The sequence below is a fragment of the Somniosus microcephalus genome, chromosome 22 (assembly GCF_052327205.1).
Source record: "Somniosus microcephalus isolate GS21.2 chromosome 22, FLI_Smic_1.0, whole genome shotgun sequence".
NCBI classification, from domain to species: domain Eukaryota; kingdom Metazoa; phylum Chordata; class Chondrichthyes; order Squaliformes; family Somniosidae; genus Somniosus; species Somniosus microcephalus.
Window position 1 is genome coordinate 7,179,987 of NC_141008.1, and position 21,610 is coordinate 7,201,596.

Here is a 21,610-nt window from a genome sequence, read left to right on the forward strand (position 1 = left end):
TAGACTTTTTGCCCCGTGTATGTCTTCAATACAATGGATGTGTCCTTCAAGGGTATGTGTGAGAATAGCTGCTCATAGTCTCGTCGATTCATGACAGTTAGGGCTGATCCTGTGTCCAATTCCATCTTTACTTGGGACCCTGCTATCATGAGGGTGACCCAAATGGTTCGGTGATCCTCCTTTGCGATCACGTTGTGTAACTTTAGACAACTTAGTCTCCTGTTCCCGTAGTCATTATCACTCTCCTGATCATCTGAACTACTGTCTGTCATTTTTTTTACTTTCTTGTACTTTTCCTTAGTAGTTCTTTTAGTGTTGGTTTTCTTTCCCGACCTGCAGACTCTTGCTATGTGTCCCATTTTTCCACATTGCCTGCATACTTTGTCCTTAAACCAGCAGTCCTTCTGATCATGGGTTGTTCTGCCGCAGCGATAGCACTTTTCTGCTCCATATGCCATTTTGTTAGTGCTGTATTCTTGTGGTTTCTGTTGTATTTCCGCAGCTCCCCATACTGCTGCTTCGTAGGATACTGCCACGCTGAAAGCCTGTTCTAGCGTCAGGTCCTTTTCCGAAAGTAGTCGTTTCTGGGTTCCTTCACTCTGGAGCCCGCAGACAAACTTATCCCTTAAGGTGTCTGCCAGTCCTGCTCTGAACTGGCAGTGCTTCGATAACTTGCGTAGTTCCGTAAGATAGTCAGCATTGCTTTCATCTTTGTGCTGGTTTCTTTTATGGAACTTGAACCTTTCTGCTATCAGCAGCGGTGTAGGGTTTAGGTGTTCCTGTAAGATATTAACAATCTCTTCAAAACTTTTCTCCATTGGTTTAGCTGGGGTAATTAAATTCCGCAATAGGCCGTACGTTCTCGCGCCCATCAAATTTAATAATACCGATGCCTTCTTTCCGTCGGCCACCTCATTTGCCTTGCAGTACACTTCAATTCTTTCTACATACGTGGTCCAGTCTTCTACCTCGTTGTCGAAAACAGTGATACTGCCACTCTTCGGCATCTTGGGTGGTTTAAAATGGCGCCTCCCGCGCTTTTTCTTCTTCCCCAATGGATTAAAATGGCACCTCCCGCGCTTTTCCTTCTTCCCCAATGGAATAAAATGGCGCCTCCCGCGCTTTTCCTTCTTCCCCTTGCTGCCACGCTGCTCCTAGCGTTCTATCGGGTAATGGCGGTGACCCGCGGCTTCGGTGCGTCTCACTTTTCCTTCCCCTCGTTTTATTTTCTCTACGCTGCCCGGTTCTTGAGCACCGACCGCGCCCTGTGCGCTCCACCCTCTCTCTCTCTCTTTTCCTCCCGACGATGCTGCACGGCTCCTTTGCAGAGCCGCTCGATCGAGCTCGAGCCCGCCGCAGTCCAGAAGGGTCAGCGCACTACCTGCTGTTGTGTATGTACCTTTAAGAGAGAACTGTTTTACAGCTCCTGTATACTGTAGTACCGGCAGTGACCACACCTGTATATAAAGCCGGAGCAGGCTTCTGTACTTCAGTCTTGAGACTACTCCACTCCAGTAAATACCTGTTGATTGTTAAGTTACAGTCTCCGTGTAGTTCTTGGGGAAACATCCTATTTAAAGAATCACGGATCTAACAGTGGCGACGAGTGTCGATTCGAATCTACCTGCACCTCTGCATTTCCCTTCGAGGATTCGCTCCGGGAGGGCGGTGGAAGAAAGTCGAGGCCAGAAACACGGGCGTCGACCACGAGCAACCGCCCAGTCGTCCGGCAGAGAGTGTGAACATCGCAGGGGAGGCTGTGGAGAGCCGGGCTTGGTTCCCCAGCCATGACGATCAGCAACAGACTGACGACAGGTACAGCGCAGACCCTTCCCGGACAGCGGCGGCTGGAGCCGACCGACAGCAGAGAAAAAGCCGAGCAGCGTCGACGGGGTAAGATAGAGGGTGAAGCGCACAGGGCGCAGCCGGGGGTTGAAAACCGAGCGGCGTCGAGGAAAAACAAAACGGAGAGAGAGAGGGTAAAGCAGCAGCCGGGTTCAGGACCGAGTGGCGGAAACGGGAAAGGCGCACAGAAAAAAAAATTGCGCAGAGCACAGCCAGGGCTCAAGGGCTGAACAGTGTCCACGGGGAGAAGGGAGAGCACGGGAGATGCCATTGAGCTGCGGAGAAGAAGGAAGAGCGCGGGAGACGCCATTTTTACAAGCCGCAGCGGAGAAGAAGGGAAAGCGCGGGAGACCCCATTTTTGACAGTTAAATCACACCCAGGGATGCCGAAGAGTGGCAGTATCTCTACGTTCGACAATGAAGTCGAAGATTGGGCGACATATGTGGAACGTATTGAGGTGTACTGCAGGGCGAATGAAGTGCCAGATGCTAGGAAAGCACTGGTTTTGTTAAATTCCATGGCCTAGGAATTCAGTTGGCTGCGCCAGCCGTTAGCGCCTTAGGAGGAGTAGATCTCGAGCGCTAGGCGCTTAGCACCCCGGGCGCAGCGCGATCTGCGCCTCGCCCCAACTTCAGTAGACATTTAGCACCGGCGCAAAGTCATTGCGTGCGCTCATCTGCGCGCGCAGATCATGACGTCATTTTGTCGTGCAACGCCCTTTGTGCGCTCGGAACCGGAACTTCACTCGTGCCGCCCCATTGTGCGCCTGGCGGCCCGAACGACTGTGAAGTGGAACGGTACACAGCCGAGGCGGGCCGCGGGGAGTGCAAATTAAACGGCACTCCTTTAGGCAGCCATTTTGCAACACTCCTACTGGAGCAGGAGGAGGAGGAGGAGGAGGAGGAGGAGGAAGAGGAGGAGGAGGAGGAACAAAGTGATGGAGAGAAGCCCTCCCCAAAAACACAAATACACTAGTCTCGGCCTGTCAAAAAAACAAATCCACCCTCCCCCTTTAAGAGCTCACCGCCAGAGTGTCTGCCGGCAATCAGCAGCTCGCCGCACCTGCCCTGCGCCCAACTTCCGGTGTTAGCACCCCGGGCTGCCGGCTTAGCGCCTAATGATAGTCGTGCATCACCTGTTTTAGCGCAGCAGCAACCTCTTAGGGCGATGCAACTGAATATCGGCGAAGTGGCCTCGACTTTGCGCCGGGCGCAAACTTTAGCGGCCGCCCGACTTTACCGCCCCAAAAGTGGCTATAATGGGTGCAAAAACTTATGGGTTACTGTGAAACCTAATAACCCCAGAGAAGCCTGTGAATAAGAATTTCGAAAGCATAGTAGAAATCCTACAGGACCACTTAAACCCCACACCGCTGCTGATAGCAGAACGATTTAAGTTCCATAAAAGGAACCAACACAAAGACAAAAGCAATGCTGAGTACTTAGCGGAACTGCGCAAGCTATCGAAACACTGCCAGTTTGGAGTGGGATTAGCAGATATGTTAAGGGACAAGTTTGTGTGTGGGCTTCAAAGTGAAGGAACCCAGAAACGGCTTCTATCAGAAAAGGATCTTACGCTGGACAAGGCTTTCAGTATGGCAGTATCACACGAAGCAGCCGCAAGAGGCACTGCAGAGATACAACGGAGACCGCAAGAATATGGCACCAATGAAATGTCCTATGGAACAGGGAAGTGTTATCGCTGTGGCAGAACAACACACGACCAGAAGGATTGTTGGTTCAAGGACCAAGTGTGCAGACAGTGTGGAAAAGCAGGACACATAGCAAGAGTCTGCAGGTCTGGGAAGAAAACCAACTGCAAGGAATCTCCACAGGAGAAGTACAAAAAGGTACACAAGGTGATGGACAGTAGTTCAGGCGAACAGAAAAGTGACACAGACTCCGGAAGCAAGGAGCTGGGTTGTCTGAAATTACATAAGGTAACCAAAATGGAGGATCACCAGTCTATCTGGGTTACACTCAAGATAGACGGAGTCCAAGTGAAAATGGAATTGGACACAGGATCAGCCCTAACAGTCATAAACCAAAGGGACTACAAGCGGCTATTTTCACACATACCCTTGAAAGTTACAGAGATTGTCTTGAAGACGTACACGGGGCAAAACGTCTACCCCAAAGGAAAAATAAGGGTGAAAGTGATATACAAAGGCCAGGAAATACCTAAAATGGACTTATATGTATTGCCAGATGGAGGACCACCACAGCTAGGACGTGAATGGATCCGGAAGATACAATTAGATTGGCATTCCATACAGGCACTGAAGGTTGAGGCCAAAAAGGATGACGACGTCACACCTGGCCGACTATCAAAAATGCTAACTGTCGCAAAAGAAGTGTTCCAGGAGGGACTCGGAACACTAAAAGGCATAACAGCAATGATTAAAATAGAGGAAAATGCAAGCCCAAAGTTTCTTAAGGCCAGACCAGTGCCTTATGCGATCAGACCAGCCGTCGAAGCAGAGCTGGAAGGGTTGCAACGTTCAGGAGTACTGTCCAAAGTAGACTGGAGCAAGTGGGCTACACCCATCGTTCCTGTAATGAAGAGGTCGTTGAGTAATACGCCTGGGGAACCAAAGAAGGTCCGCATCTGTGGGGATTTTAAGGTGACAGTGAACCCAGTCCTTCACACGGTACAATATCCGCTTCCACGAATTGAGGATATTTTCGCCTCGCTATCTGGAGGTAAACGCTTCACCAAAATTGATCTAGCCCAGGCGTACTTGCAAATGGAGGTAGAAGAAGCCTCGAAACAATACCTCACGATCAACACTCATAAAGGTCTCTATCAATACAACCGGCTGGTGTTCGGGGTAGCATCGGCTCCGGCTCTTTGGCAAAGGGTGATGGATCAAGTCCTGCAAGGGATTCCAGGGACCCAGTGTTATTTGGACGACATCCTGGTCACGGGCGAAAATGACAGTGATCACCTTGCCAACTTGGAGAAGGTGCTCACCAGATTAAAGGAATATGGGCTACGAGCTAATCGCCACAAGTGCGAGTTTTTCCAGAAGCAGATCTCGTATTGTGGCCACGTCATCGATGAAGAGGGGTTACATAAGTCCCCTGAAAAGATTGAGGCAGTAGTCAAGGCTCCAGCACCAGAAAATGTGTCACAACTGAGGTCATTCCTTGGGCTGGTGAACTACTACCATAAGTTCTTACCAAATTTGTCCACGGTATTACACCCACTGAACACCCTACTGCAAACAGGGGTGCCATGGAAGTGGAATGACGAACGTAGACGAGCTTTCCAGAAGTGTAAAGAATTGATCACATCAAAAGAGGTGTTGGCCCATTTCAACCCAGCACTACCAATTCATTTGGCATGTGATGCATCACCCTATGGTAATAATATAATAATTCAACTTTATTGTCATTGTACAATGCACAAGTACATGAACAACGAAATGTGATCTTGCAAGCTCCCATGAGTCCAGTACAAATAACATTAAACGTAAATAGCACCGTCCTGGGAGAAGCAAAGCCGCTGCATCTGTGCGCGCCGCCATTCCATTTCCACCATTCTTCCTGTCCGACAATCTTCAGCCCAACGCCCAGGCCTGCTCACCAGCCACCCCTCCCGTGACCTTCTCACCAACCGCCCCTCCTCGGGGCTCCTTCTGTGACCTTCTGCATCCTGGTCTTCCCTGATGGTCACCCCTCCAGGTACTAACCAGGCCTGGCTCTGCTTAGTTTCCAAGCCTTGCCAATGACCCTGTCCCTAGTCCCAGGAACAGGGTATTGGAGTGGTGCTGTCACACAAATTCCCAGACAGGTTGGAGAGGCCAGTAGCCTTTGCGTCTCGGTCACTAACCTCAGCCGAGCGCAACTACGCCCAGATTGACAGGGAGGCCCTCAGCCTAGTATGGGGAGTAAAAAAATTCAACCACTATCTGCATGGGCAGAAGTTCACCTTGCTGACTGACCACCAACCACTTGTCTCCATCTTTAATCCTAAGAAGGGCGTTCCAGTGATGACTGCACAACGGTTACAAAGATGGTCCCTGTTTCTGGGGCGAATCAATATGAAATAGAATATAAAGGCACGAAACAGCATGGAAACGCTGATGGGCTATTACACCTGCCACTGCCTACTGTGGAGGAAGCACCAGCAGTGGACCCTATCGAGATATTTTATTCATCAATAATTGAACGATTGCCAGTAACGAACGCGGATATAGAGAAGGAGACCCGCAATGATCCGACACTGTCTCGGGTATATGATTTGACGGTGAGGGGATGGCCAACACATGGCGACTCACTGTTGCCAGCATTCTCATCCAGAAGAGAACAGCTGTCAGTATGCCAGGGGACAGTGATGTGTGGATCCCGAGTGGTGATTCCACCCAAGTTAAGGGAGAGAGTGCTAAATGAGCTTCATGAAGGTCATCTGGGAGGGGTGAAAATGAAAAGCCTTGCTAGGGCTTATGTGTGGTGGCCGGGGATCGATCAACAAATCGAGGACCTAACCAAGAGCTGCTCAGGATGCCAGAAGGTTCAAAATGCACCACCACATGCCCCTCTACACCCATGGGAGTGGCCCTCCTCTCCATGGCAACGGGTGCATATTGATTTTGCTGGTCCATTCATGGACTCAATGTTCTTAATAGCAGTGGATGCTCACTCGAAATGGCCTGAGGTGATAAAAATGTCCTCAACCACTACAGAGAAAACGATTGCAGTCCTACGGACCATATTTGCCAGGAACGGCTTGCCAGAGCAGATTTGCTCTGATAATGGACCACAGTTTGTGTCCGAAGAGTTTTGAAAATTTATCATCCAGCCACAAATGGATTGGCTGAAAGGTTCGTACAAACCTTTAAAAAGACGATAAAGGCCATGTGCGATGATGAAATTCCACTACAGCATAAGGTGGACAATTTCCTATTAGCCTACAGAAATGCGACACATGCAGTTACCAACCAGACCCCGGCCATGATGTTCTTTAACCGAAGGTTGAGATCTCGTCTGGATTTGCTCAGACCCAATGTGCGAAGAAATGTTGAGGATAAACAATTCCAGCACATCAATGAGAAGCCGACAAGGAGCTTCAATGTAGGACAACCAGTCTTGGCCCGTGACTACCGAACAGAGAAATGGCAACCCGGAATGATATGCACAAGGCAGGGGCCATTAATGTACACAGTGGATGCCGGGGAGAACATTGTGAGATGCCACGTCAATCAGATCTTAGCGTCACAGGAACGAGTCAACCCCATGTCTCGAGTACCTGGGTATGAACCCGACATACCGGTAGCATCTACCTCCGAACCAGTAGCAGTGGAAACCGATGAACTAACCGATGAAAAGGGGCCAGAATCGCCTCCGCACCAAGAACAAGAACCTCAGGAAAGGCGCTATCCCGAAAGGATCAGGGAGCCGCCCCAAGACTGAATCTATAAATGGACTATTTTCAGTTAATGTTGCATGTTAAAAATGTTAATTGTTAAATGAATGTTATGGTACTGTTAATCTAAAAGGGGAGGAATTGTTGTGTATGTACCTTTAAGAGAGAACTGTTTTACAGCTCCTGTATACTGTAGTACTGGCAGTGACCACACCTGTATATAAAGCCGGAGCAGGCTTCTGTACTTCAGTCTTGAGACTACTCCACTCCAGTAAATACCTGTTGATTGTTAAGTTACAGCCTCCGTGTAGTTCTTGGGGTAACATCCTATTTAAAGAATCACGGATCTAACACCTGCTACCAGCACGATTTGCTGGAACACCTCGACTGGGGAGCCAAGCCCAGCTCTCCACAGCCTCCCCTGCAATTCTCCGAACTCCGATGGATCCCTGGGCGGTTGCCCGCGGTCGACGCCCGTTGCTCTGACTTCGACCTCCAAGAAGCTTCTTTTCAGGGAAAGATCCCCGTGAGGTGATGCAGTACTGCAGGTGTGTTCGAACCTGCTCATCGCCAGTGTAGTGTCCGAGTATCAATAATACACGGACCGCAGGAGAACAATAATAACAGGTATCTACTGAACAGAGGGTAAGCTTAAACTGAAAGTACAGAAGCCTGCTATGGCTTTATATACAGGTGTGGTCACTGCCGGTACTACAGTATAAAATCAGTTCTCTCTTAAAGGTACATACACAACACCCTGTACCCTGGGGTACAGCTCCCAGTGACCCCTGTACCCTGGGGTACAGCTCCAAGTGACCCCTGTACCCTGGGGTACAGCTCCCAGTGACCCCTGTACCCTGGGGTACAGCTCCCAGTGACCACTGTACCCTGGGGTACAGCTCCAAGTGACTCCTGTACCCTGGGGTACAGCTCCCAGTGACCCCTGTACCCTGGGGTACAGCTCCCAGTGACCCCTGTACCCTGGGGTACAGCTCCAAGTGACCCCTGGCCTCCAGCATCTCATCCAATGCCCAGCCTTCATGAGATAGTCAAGACAGTGAGCTTCACCAGTGCCTAATATTGATGCTCCGTCCATCATGGTGTGGGGCAGGCTAGATGGACCAGCTGGTCTTTTCTGCTGCTCATTTCTGTATGTTTGTACACACACGGAATTGTGGACATGAGCCAATACTCAGTTCCTTGTTGATTATGTGTTTTTCTGCTAACTGGTTATTTTCCACTTTCATTATCTCACCACTCCACAGGTCCAAACCCAGGCCCAGACCTCACACTGCCTCACTCCCCAGGCCCAGACCTCACACTACCCACTCCCCAGGCCCAGGCCCCACACTGCCTCACTCCCCAGGCCCAGACTTCACACTGCCCCACTCCCCAGGCCCAGACTTCACACTGCCCCACTCCCCAGGCCCAGGCCGAGGCCCCACACTGCCTCACTCCCCAGGCCCAGACCTCACACTACCCACTCCCCAGGCCCAGGCCCCACACTGCCCCACTCCCCAGGCCCAGACTCCACACTGCCCCACTCCCCAGGCCCAGACCCCACACTGCCCACTCCCCAGGCCCAGGCCCCACACTGCCCCACTCCCCAGGCCCAGATCCCACACTGCCCACTCCCCAGGCCCAGACTCCACACTGCCCCACTCCCCAGGCCCAGACCCCACACTGCCCACTCCCCAGGCCCAGGCCTCACACTGCCCCACTCCCCAGGCCCAGACCCCACACTGCCCCACTCCCCAGGCCCAGGCCCCACACTGCCCCACTCCCCAGGCCCAGACCCCACACTGCCCACTCCCCAGGCCCAGACTCCACACTGCCCCACTCCCCAGGCCCAGACCCCACACTGCCCACTCCCCAGGCCCAGGCCTCACACTGCCCCACTCCCCAGGCCCAGACCCCACACTACCCCACTCCCCAGGCCCAGACCCCACACTGCCCCACTTCCCAGGCCCAGACTTCACACTGCCCCACTCCCCAGGCCCAGACTTCACGCTACCCACTCCCCAGGCCCAGACCTCACACTGCCCACTCCCCAGGCCCAGACCCCACACTGCCCCACTCCCCAGGCCCAGACTTCACACTGCCCCACTCCCCAGGCCCAGATTTCACACTGCCCACTCCCCAGGCCCAGGCTCACACTGCCCACTCCCCAGGCCCAGACCTCACACTGCCCCACTCCCCAGGCCCAGACTCACACTGCCCACTCCCCAGGCCCAGACCGCACACTGCCCACTCCCCAGGCCCAGACCCCACACTGCCCCACTCCCCAGGCCCAGACCCCACACTGCCCCACTCCCCAGGCCCAGACTTCACACTGCCCACTCCCCAGGCCCAGACCCCACACTGCCCCACTCCCCAGACCCAGACACCACACTGCCCCACTCCCCAGGCCCAGACCCCACACTGCCCACTCCCCAGGCCCAGACCGCACACTGCCCCACTCCCCAGGCCCAGACCCCACACTGCCCCACTCCCCAGGCCCAGACCCCACACTGCCCACTCCCCAGGCCCAGACCTCACACTGCCTCACTCCCCAGGCCCAGACTTCACACTGCCCCACTCCCCAGGCCCAGACCCCACACTGCCCCACTCCCCAGGCCCAGACCCCACACTGCCCACTCCCCAGGCCCAGACCTCACACTGCCTCACTCCCCAGGCCCAGACTCACACTGCCCCACTCCCCAGGCCCAAACCCCACACTGCCCCACGACCCAGGCCCAGACCCCACACTGCCCCACTCCCCAGGCCCAGACTCACACTGCCCCACTCCCCAGGCCCAGACCTCACACTGCCCACTCCCCAGGCCCAGACCTCACACTGCCCCACTCCCCAGGCCCAGACCCCACACTGCCCCACTCCCCAGGCCCAGACCTCACACTGCCCACTCCCCAGGCCCAGACCCCACACTGCCCCACTCCCCAGGCCCAGACCCCATACTCCCCAGGCCCAGACTTCACACTGCCCCACTCCCCAGGCCCAGGCTCACTGCCCCACTCCCCAGGCCCAGACTCACACTGCCCCACTCCCCAGGCCCAGGCTCACACTACCCACTCCCCAGGCCCCACTCCCCAGGCCCAGACCTCACACTGCCCCACTCCCCAGGCCCAGACCCCACACTCCCCAGGCCCAGGCCTCACACTACCCACTCCCCAGGCCCAGACTTGCCCTCCGCCCTGCTCTACTACCTGGCTCTGGAGTGTTTTCGCTCCCTGGGACTAGGCCTGTGTGCAGCCTCTGCTCTGGTCTTTACCAGTCAGATTGTGTTCAAACACTGGAATCATTAATCTATTGGGAATTTATAATACTGAAATCATAAAAATTGATTTGTTTTTATTGATCTATATAATTTATAATGTTTATCAGCCAATTGTATGTTTATATAACAATTTATAATATTGGAGTCATTGATTTCATATCCAGAAAGAAAGACTTGCATTTACGCAGCGTCTTTCATGACCTCAGGGTGTCCCAAAGCACTTCACAGCCAATGAAGTACTTTTGAAGTGTCGTCACTGTTGTAATGAATGAAACACAGCAGTCTATCTGTGCACAGCAAGCTCCCACAAACAGTAATGAGATAAATGACCAGATAATCCGTTTTAGTGTTCGCGCAGAATATAGAAAGTGCAGAGGAGAACTGAAAAAGGAAATAAGAGGAACGAAGAACATGCATGAAAAAGATTAGCGGATAACATAAAAGGAAACACCAAAGTCTTTTATAAACGTATAAAGAGTAAAAGAATAGTCAGAGGAAGGGTGAGGCTGATTAGGGACCAAAAACGTGATCTTCTTATGGAGGCAGAGGTCATGGTGCTAATTGAGCACTTTGCTTCATTAGAGAAGAGGATGCTGCCAATGTAGCAGTGAAGGAGGAGGCAGTGGTGATATTGGACAGGATAGAAATAGATAAAGAGGAAGTACTTAAAGGGCTGACAGTACTCAAAGTATAAAAGTCACCCGGTCTGGATGTTTTGTATCCTAGGTTGCTGAGGGAAGTAAGGGTGGAGATAATGGAGGGTCTGGCCCCAACCTTCTAACCCTAGTCGGACATGGGGGTGGTGCCAGAGGACTGGAGGATTGCAAATCTTATACCCTTGTTCAAAAAAGGGGAGAGAGATAAACCCGGCAACTACAGGTCAGTCGGCTTAACGTCGGGAGTGGGGAAACTTTTAGAGACAATAATCCAGGACAAAATTAATTGTCACTTAGAAGATCAAGGGTTAATAAATGAACGCCCACATGGATGTTAAAGGCAAATCGTGTCTGACCAACTTCACTGAGTTCTTTGATGAAGTAACAGAGAGGGTAGTGCAGTTGATGTTGTGTATATAGACTTTCAGAAGGCATTTGATAAAGTACCACATAATAGACTTGCTAGCAAAATTAAAGCCCATGGGATTAGAGGAACAGTGGCAGCATGGATACAAAATTGGCTAAGAAACAGAAAGCAGAGAGTGGTGGTGAACATTTATTTTTCATACTGGAGGGAAGTATACAGTGGTTCCCCCAGGGGTCGGTGTTAAGACCGCTGCTCTTCTTGATATATATGAATGACCTGGATTTGGGTATACAGGGCATAATTTTAAAGTTTGCAGATAACACAAAACTCGGAAATGTAGTAAACAATGAGGAGGATAGTAACAGACTTCAGGAGGACATGGACAGACTGATGGGAAGGGCAGAGACATGGCAAATTAAGTTTAATGCAGAGAAGTGTGAAGTAATGCATTTTGGAATGAAAAATGATGGGAGGCAATATAAACTGAATGGTACAATGTTAAAGGGGGTGCAGGAACAGAGAGACCTGGGGATGTACGTACACAAATCTCTGAAGGTGGCAGGACAAGTTGAGAAAGCGGTTAACAAAGCACATGGGATCCTTGGCTTTATTAATAGAGGCAGAGTACAAAAGCAAAGAAGTTATGGTGAACCTTTAGAAATCACCAGTTAGGCCCCAGCTGGAGTATTGTGACCTATTCTGGGCACCGCACTTTAGGAAGGATGTCAAGGCCTTGGAGAGGGTGCAGAGGAGATTCACCAGAATGGTACCGGAGAGGAGAGAATTCAGTTATGTGGAGAGACTGGAGAAGCTGGGGCTCTTCTCCTTAGAGCAGAGAAGGTTTAGGGGAGATTTAATAGAGGTGATCAAAATGATGAGGGGTTTTGATGGAGTAGATAGCAATGTTCCCTTTAAACTCCAGGGGTCCTGCACAGCTGGTGAGCCGGCTGTTAAATTTTAAAAACGCGCATGCGCGGACTTTTGAGTGGACTGTGCAGCCTGTTAAAGGGGCCGCGCAGCCCCCCAAAAAATAACGGGGAACATTGGTAGATAGGGAGAAGCTATTTCCACTGGCAGGAGGGTCGGTAGCCATAGGGCACAGATTTCAGATCATTGGGAAAGAATCCTGGGGGAAATGAGAAGGGTTTTCTTTACGCAGCAAGTTGTTGTGATAGAAACATAGAAGATAGGAGCAGGAGTAGGCCATTCGGCCCTTCGAGCCTGCTCCGCCATTCAATGTGATCATGGCTGATCATCCAAATTCAGTACCTTGTCCCTGCCTTCTCCCCATATCCCTTGATCCCTTTAGCCTCAAGAAATATATCCAACTCTTTCTTGAATATATTTAATGAACTAGCCTCCACCGCCCTCTGTGGCAGAGAATTCCACAGGTTCACCACTCTCTGGGTGAAGAAATTCCTCCTCATTTCAGTCCTAAATGGCTTACCCCTTATCCTTAGACTATGACCCCTGATTCTGGACTCCCCGGCCATCAGAAACATCCTTCCTGCATCTAGTCTGTCCAGACCTGACAGAATTTTATAGGTTTCGATGAGATCCCCTCTCAATCTTCTAAACTCCAGTGAGTATAAGCCCAATCGACACAATCTCTCCTCATACGTCATTCCTGCCATCCCAGGTATCAGCCTGGTGAATCTTCGCTGCACTCCCTCCATGGCAAGAACGTCCTTCCTCAGGTAAGGTGACCAAAACTGCACATGTGCAATGTGCTGCCTTAAAGGGCGGTGGAAGCAGATTCAATAGTAACTTTCAAAAGGGAATTGGATAAATACTTGAAGGGGAAAAATTTTCAGGGCTACGGGGAAAGAGCGGGGGAGTGGGACTAACTGGAGAGCTCTTTCAAAGAGCCGGCACAGGCAGGATGGGCCGAATGGCCTCCCTCTGTGCTGTGTCATTCTATGATTAAGTGATAGCGATTTTGGTTGAGGGATAAATACTGGCCGGGTCACCGGGAGAACTCCCCTGCTCTTCTTCGAATAGTACCAAGGGATCTTTTACATCCACCTAAGGGGACAGGCAGAGCCTTGGTTTAACGTCTCATCTAAAAGACGGCCCCTCCGGCAGTACATCACTCCCTCAGTACTACACTGGAGTGCCAGCCCAGATTATAAATAAAATGAATTTGTCCATAGAGATCCAGCATGTCTTACTGCTATTTAGTCCATGCTAACCAGATAACTGTTGATGTGTAATTGCTCGCATGGTTACCAGGGTCCAATCACACCTCCCACTGCAACCATTATTCTGCAACAAACTCCCACTTCCCTCTTCCCTTCCTACCCCCTGGTCCAGCACCTCACTCTCCGAATCCAGCTCTGACTCTCAGTTCCATGAATGTGCCAGCACCCCCATTCTCTCACACAAAGCCAACAATTGTCCCAGCCCCTTCCCTACAAAGAGAAACAAGATTAGTTCTGCAGCTATCAGAGCTTAACAGCCCTAAGTCTGCCTCCCAGTCTCCGTGGCTCATGAGAGGTATAGCAGAGAGAGCAAGGTGGATAGAAAAACAGATATACACACACACAAAGAGTGAGGAGGAATGTGAGAAGTAACCTCAGATATAATAAAAGAAAAACATGCAGGCCTGGATGTTCCAATTGTAACACTGACAGTAACTCATTAAAATGAATGAGCTATTGTTACCATTGAGACTGGAACATCAGGCCACAGAAGAAAGAGACAGAAAATCATAGGAACAGGAGGACGTCATCCCTTGAGCCTGTTCCGCCATTCAAAGAGATCATGGCTGATCTGTCTCTTAACTCCATTTACCTGCCTTGGCTCCCTATCCCTTAATACCCTTGGCTAACAAAAATCTATCAATCTCAGTCTTGAAAATTTCAACTGACCCCCCAGCCTCAACAGCTTTTTGGGGGCGAGAGTTCCAGATTTCCACTCCCCTTTGTGTGAAGAAGTGCTTCCTGACGTCACCCCTGAACGGCCTGGCTCTAATTTTAAGGTTCTGCCCCCTTGTTCTGAACTCCCCCGCCAGTGGAAATAGTTTCTCTCTCTATCTACCCGATCGAATCCTTTGATCATCTTAAACACCTCAATTAGATCACCCCTTAATCTTCTATACTGAAGGGAATACAAGCCTAGTCTAGTCTACACAACCTGTCCTCATCATTTAACCCATTAGCCCCGGTATCATTCTGTTGAAATAACAACAGAAAATGCTGGAAAAATTCAGCAGGTCAGGCAACATCCGTGGAGAGAAATTTGAGTTGACGTTTCGGGTCGAACCCTTCTTCAAAACTGGAAAGAAAAGAAACTAGATCGAAGGCAGGGCTGCGATCGGACAAAAGAATAAAAGAAACAAAAGAAGTAAAAGAGATTAGAAGCTAGACGAGATGGTAATAGGCTGAGATTGGGTGTAAAGTGTACTGGCAGGGCAAAAGATAGCTGCCAGGTGTGAGAGAGAAACAAAAGGAAAGGGGGCGGGGGGGGGAAAGGAGTGGAACAATTACAAGAGAAAATGAAATGGGGGCCGAGCTTATGATCTGAAATTGTTGAACTCGATATTGAGTCCGGAAGGCTGTAAAGTGCCTAATCAGAAGATGAGGTGCTGTTCCTCGAGTTTACGTTGAGCTTCCGTGGAACAATACAAGAGGCCAAGGACGGTGAGGTCCGAGTGGGAATGGAGAGGTGAATTAAAATGACAGGCGACCGGAAGCTCGGGGTCACCCTTATGGACTGAACGGAGGTGTTCCGCAAAGCGGTCACCCAATCTGCGTTTGGTCTCCCCAATGTAGAGGAGACCGCATCGTGAGCAGCGAATACAGTATACTAGATTGCAAGAAGTACAAGTAAATCGCTGTTTCACCTGGAAGGGGTGTTTGGGGCCCTGGACAGTGGGAAGGGGGGAGGTATAGGGGCAGGTGTTACATCTCCTCCGCTTGCACGGGAAGGTGCCAGGCGAAGGGGAAGGGCTGTTTGGGGTGATAGAGGAGTGGACTAGGGTGTCTCGGAGGGAGCGGTCCCTGCGGAATGCTGAAAGGGGAGGGGAGGGGAAGATACGTTTGGTGGTGGGATCACTTTGGAGGTAGCGGAAATGCCAGAGGCTGGTGGGGTGAAAGGTGAGGACAAGGGGAACCCTATCGTGGTTCCGGGAGGGAGGGGCAGGGGTGAGGGCAGAAGTGCAGGAGATAGAACTGACACGGTCGAGGGCAGTGTCAACCACGGTAGAGGGGAATCCTCGGTTGCAGAAAAAGGAAGACATGTCTGAAGCACTGGTGTGGAAGGTGGCATCGTCGGAGCAGATACGGCGGAGACGGAGAAACTGGGAGAATGGAATAGAGTCCTTACAGGAAGTGGGGTGGGAGGAAGTGTAGTCCAGGTAGCTGTGGGAGTCAGTGGGCTTGTAGTGAATATTGGTCGATAACCTATCCCCAGAGTTGGAGACGGAGAAGTCGAGGAAGGGAAGGGAAGCCTGTTCTTGCCCTACGGAACTTATCTCTTCCTATCTTGACTCTATCTTTTCTCCCCTTGTCCAGTCTCTTCCCACCTACATCCGCGACTCTTCGGACGCCCTCCGCCACTTTAACAGTTTCCAGTTTCCTGGCCCCAACCGCTTCCTTTTCACCATGGACGTACAATCCCTCTACACCTCCATCCCCCACCCGGATGGCCTGAGGGCACTCCGCTTCTTCCTTGAACAGAGGCCCGACCAGTCCCCATCCACCACGACCCTCCTCCGCCTGGCTGAACTTGTTCTCACATTGAACAACTTCTCCTTTAACTCCACTCATTTCCTCCAAATCAAAGGTGTTGCCATGGGTACCCGCATGGGTCCTAGCTATGCCTGCCTTTTCGTGGGCTATGTGGAACAATCTTTGTTCCAGTCCTACTCAGGTCCGCTCCCTCACCTCTTTTTCCGATACATTGATGACTGTATCGGTGCCGTTTCCTGCTCTCGCCCCGAACTTGACAATTTCATTCACTTTGCCTCCAATTTCCACACTTCCCTCACCTTCACATGGCCCATCTCTGACTCTTCCCTTCCCTTCCTCGGCTTCTCCGTCTCCATCTCTGGGGATAGGTTATCGACCAATATTCACTACAAGCCCACTGACTCCCACAGCTACCTGGACTACACTTCCTCCCACCCCGCTTCCTGTAAGGACTCTATTCCATTCTCCCAGTTTCTCCGTCTCCGCCGTATCTGCTCCGACGATGCCACCTTCCACACCAGTGCTTCAGACATGTCTTCCTTTTTCTGCAACCGAGGATTCCCCTCTACCGTGGTTGACACTGCCCTCGACTGTGTCAGTTCTATCTCCCACACTTCTGCACTCACCCCTGCCCCTCCCTCCCGGAACCACGATAGGGTTCCCCTTGTCCTCACCTTTCACCCCACCAGCCTCCACATTCAACGGATCATCCTCCGGCAGCACGGTGGCATAGTGGTTAGCACTGTTGCCTCACAGCGCCAGGGACCTGGGTTCGAATCCGGCCTCGGGCGACTGTCTGTGTGGAGTTTGCACATTCTCCCCGTGTTTGCGTGGGTTTCCTCCGGGTGCTCCGGTTTCCTCCCACAGTCCAAAGATGTGCAGTTTAGGATGATTGGCTATGATAAATTGACCCTTAGTGTTAGTGGGATTAAATACGTGGGGTTACGGGGATAGGGTGGGATATGTGTTGGTGTAGGGGTTACGGGGATCGGGTGGGATATGTGTCGGTGCAGGCTCGATGGGCCGAAATGGCCTCTATCTGCACTGTGGGGTTTCTGTGTCTGTGTGTGTGTGATTTCCGCTACCTCCAAAGTGATCCCACCACCAAACTTATCTTCCCCTCCCCTCCCCTTTCAGCATTCCGCAGGGACCGCTCCCTCCGAGACACCCTAGTCCACTCCTCTATCACCCCAAACAGCCCTTCCCCTTCGCCTGGCACCTTCCCGTGCAAGCGGAGGAGATGTAACACCTGCCCCTATACCTCCCCCCTTCCCACTGTCCAGGGCCCCAAACACCCCTTCCAGGTGAAACAGCGATTTACTTGTACTTCTCGCAATCTAGTATACTGTATTCGCTGCTCACGATGCGGTCTCCTCTACATTGGGGAGACCAAACGCAGATTGGGTGGCCGCTTTGCGGAACACCTCCGTTCAGTCCGTAAGGGTGACCCCGAGCTTCCGGTCGCCTGTCATTTTAATTCACCGCTCCATTCCCACTCGGACCTCACCGTCCTTGGCCTCTTGTATTGTTCCACGGAAGCTCAACGTAAACTCGAGGAACAGCACCTCATCTTCCGATTAGGCACTCTGCAGCCTTCCGGACTCAATATCGAGTTCAACAATTTCAGATCATAAGCTCGGCCCCCATTTCATTTTCTCTTGTAATTGTTCCACTCCTTTCCCCCCCCCCCTTTCTTTTTGTTTCTCTCTCACACCTGGCAGCTATCTTTTGCCCTGCCAGTACACTTTACACCTAATCTCAGCCTATTACCATCTCATCTAGCTTCTAATCTCTTTTACTTCTTTTGTTTATTTTATTCTTTTGTCCGATCGCAGCCCTGCCTTCAATCTAGTTTCTTTTCTTTCCAGTTTTGAAGAAGGGTTCGACCCGAAACGTCAACTCAAATTTCTCTCCACGGATGTTGCCTGACCTGCTGAGTTTTTCCAGCATTTTCTGTTGTTATTTCGGATTTCCAACATCTGCAGTATTTTGCTATCATTCTGTTGAATCTGTGCTGCACCTCCTCCAAGGCCAATGTATCCTTCCTGAGATACGGGGCCCAGAACTGAACCCCGTACTTGAGGTGGGCTCTAACCAGAGCTCTGAACAGCTGGAGCGTCACTTCCACCCCTTGTATTCCAGCCCCTTGAGATAAAGGACAACATCCCATTAGCCTTTAGTTTTTGTACCTGTCCACTAGCGTGTAAAGAGACAGAAAGTGAGTGAGACGTACAGCAGAGAGCAGACAAAGAAAAACCTACACAAAGGGAGAGTGAGGAGTCATAGATAAACAGAGATAGAGAAGTGTGTGAGAGGCATGCAGAGTCAAAGAAAGAGAGAGAGAGAGAGCAAAGACAGAGCGAAAGTGAGACACAGAGAGAGACAGGCAAAGGAGAGAGAACACATTATATTTATACACTTTTTCACTGGGCAATGACACAGGAGATCACCGCATTACTACAAATATATCAGGATTTATTTAGCTGCCTCGTGTAATATATCAGGAATTTCCCCTTCTCTCCCCCCCCCCTCCTCCCCCCAGTTAGACTGGGCCTCTCCATGCCCCTCAGAACACAGGGTTGAGGGAAATGGGTGAGGATACTTTTCCCTCCTCCCCCTCCCAGGATTTGGAGCTATCCATAAACTGGATCATCCTTCACCTTGTGTGGCTAGGAGTTCAGGAAAGCAAGGCTGAAATTATCAGGAAAAAATGAACAGTTCAACATAAGGTACATTAGCATTTTATCTGCTACAAACAGGGTTAGAGTTTGGATCCATTTCAACAATTACTGTTCTAAAATCATCCCTAATTTTACAAATTCGTTGGGATGTTTACTGCATGTTTAAAATGTGTTTTTTTAAAAATGCAGTTAGTCTTGTTTCAGGAGAAACAATAACCTGGATGTCAGTCTGTTCCTGTGGTGTGCTGGGTTCTCAATATTTACACCGGAGACAACATAGGATTAAACCCCGGGGTTGACCCTGTGTGGACCTGTGCTTTAAGATGAATCCCATCCTCATAGAACCTCAGTCCACACACAATTGAAAGAGATAACACACCCCGGGTTGTTAAAATACCCCACCATTTCCCCCGCCCGTCTATCTCTCTCTCACTCTCTCTCGAAAGATGAATTGTATCGCAGATGGAGGCAGCCAGCTCTCCCAGGCTGTAACCATGGCTGCTAAAAACATCACAGCCATCGCGCTCTCTTGTTTATTTAAAAATAAAATAATGGTTTAACGAGGCTGGGTTTTGTTTTACTCACGCCCGCTGCATGTTGCAGATGTTGCCCTGCCTGCTGGCCAGCTGTTTCTGTGGCGGGGCGGCGGGCGCTGGTTAATTTCACCAGCACAACATGTCCACGTCCCTGTCAGTTTCAGCTTGGTCCTGCGCACTGCCGGCCGGCCGGGCCGGGCCGGGCTGGAGATGTTGGCCAGTCCAGGCTGTGGGGGCGGGTGTCTCTCTCTCTCTCACACACACACGCACTCAGCACTAAACAGCTGCCTCCTCAATGATGTCACACCCAAGGAATTTGGGGCAATTGGCATAAAAAAAGTTTCATTTAAAAACAAGTGTGAGAAATGTGGCGGAGGCGGCAAGCGGATCCCCAGCAGATATTATTATAAACATCCTCACTGCATTCTCAATCCGAGTCAACTACCAGTTGCCAAAACAGCAGGGCAGTTTATGTGGACCGGGCTCTCCTGTTCACTCTGTAATGATTCCCCTCTCCCGGGACTCGCCTATTGATGTATTGGTTGCAGTGTGAAAACATCCTGGGTACCCAACCCTTGGTAAATCGATAATCCCATTAGGTAATGCACTGGTAAATGGTTGCCATTGAGTAGAACGGCTGGCCAGTTATGTAAAATAACTAATATTTGGTGCATATGTTTCTGATATTGTCATAGGCTCCTTCATTGCTCTCCTGTTTATTGATTATCCTGTTCAGTGAGGTGTTGTTGCTTCTAATGCGGTCCATTTATGATAACATAGAAACATAGAAGATAGAAGCCATTCGGCCCCTCGAGCCTGCACCGCCATTTAATGAGATCATGGCTCATCATCCAAATTCAGTACCCTGTCCCTGCTTTCTCCCCATATTCCTTGATCCCTTTAGCCTTAAGAAATATATCCAACTCCTTCTTGAATATATTTAATGTATTGGCCTCAACTGCCTTCTGTGGTAGAGAATTCCACAGGTTCACCACTCTCTGGGTGAAGAAATTCCTCTTCATCTCAGTTCTAAATAGCTTACTCCTTATCTTTAGACTGTGACCCATGGTTCTGGACTCCCCGGCCATCGGAAACATCCTTCCTGCATCTAGTCTGTCTAGTCCTGTTAGAATTTTATAAGTTTCAATGAGATCCCCTCTCATTCTTCTAAACTCCAGCGAGTATAAGCCCAATCAACCCAATCTCTCCTCATACGTCATTCCTGCCATCCCAGGTATCAGTCTGGTGAATCTTCACTGCACTCCCTCCATGGCAAGAACATCCTTCCTCAGATAAGCTGACCAAAACTGCACATAATACTCAAGGTGTGGTCTCACCAAGGCCCTGTACAACTGCAGCAAGACACCCTTACTCCTGTACTCGAATCCTCTCGCTATGAAGGCCAACATACCATTTGCCTCCTTAACCGCCTGCTGCACCTGCATGCTTACCTTCAGCGACTGGTGCACAAGGACACCCAGGTCTTGTTGCACTTCCCCTTCTCCCAATCTATTGCCATTCAGATAATAATCTGCCTTCCTGTTTTTGCCACCAAAGTGGATAACCTTGCATTTATCCACATTATACTGCATCTGCCATGCATCTGTCCAATCACCCAACCTGTCCAAATCATACTGGAGTTTCTCAGCATCCTCCTCACAGCACACACGCCCACCCAGTTTTGTGTCATCTGCAAACTTGGAGATATTACATCTAGTTCCCTTGTCTAGATCATTTATATATATTGTGAATAGCTGGGGTCCTAGCACCGATCCCTGCAGTACCCCACTAGTCACTGCCTGCCACTTGGAAAAAGACCCATTTATTCCGACTCCTGGCTTCCTGTCTGCCAACCAGTTCTCTATCCAAGTCAGTACCTTACCCCCAATCCCATGTGCTTTAACTTTACACACTAATCTCTTATGCGGGACCTTATCGAAAGCCTTCTGAAAGTCCAAATACACTGCATCCACTGGTTCTCCCTTATCTATTCTACCAGTTACATCCTCAAAAAGTTCCAGTAGATTAGTCAAGCACGATTTACCTTTTGTAAATCCATGTTGACTTTGTCCAATCCTGTCACTGTTTCCCAAGTGCTCTGCTATTACATCTTTTATAATGGACTCTAGCATTTTCCCCACTACTGATGTCAGGCTTACCGGTCTATAATTCCCCGTTTTCTCTCTACCACC

At 50.5% G+C, this 21,610-nt stretch overlaps 1 protein-coding gene across 3 annotated transcripts in view; it reads right to left on the minus strand.

Annotated features, from left to right (window-relative positions):
• Positions 1-19,651, minus strand: part of sh2b2 (SH2B adaptor protein 2) — a 249,364-nt gene extending 229,713 nt beyond the window's left edge. For 2 of the 3 annotated variants that reach the window (XM_085964144.1, XM_085964142.1), the window contains exon 1: positions 19,468-19,646. The gene's annotated coding sequence lies outside the window, so the exon portion shown is untranslated. Of the gene's footprint in view, positions 1-19,467 lie in introns of all 3 variants that reach the window. The other variant, XR_015073195.1, reaches the window with a different exon arrangement.
• Positions 19,652-21,610: the final 1,959 nt, after the last annotated feature.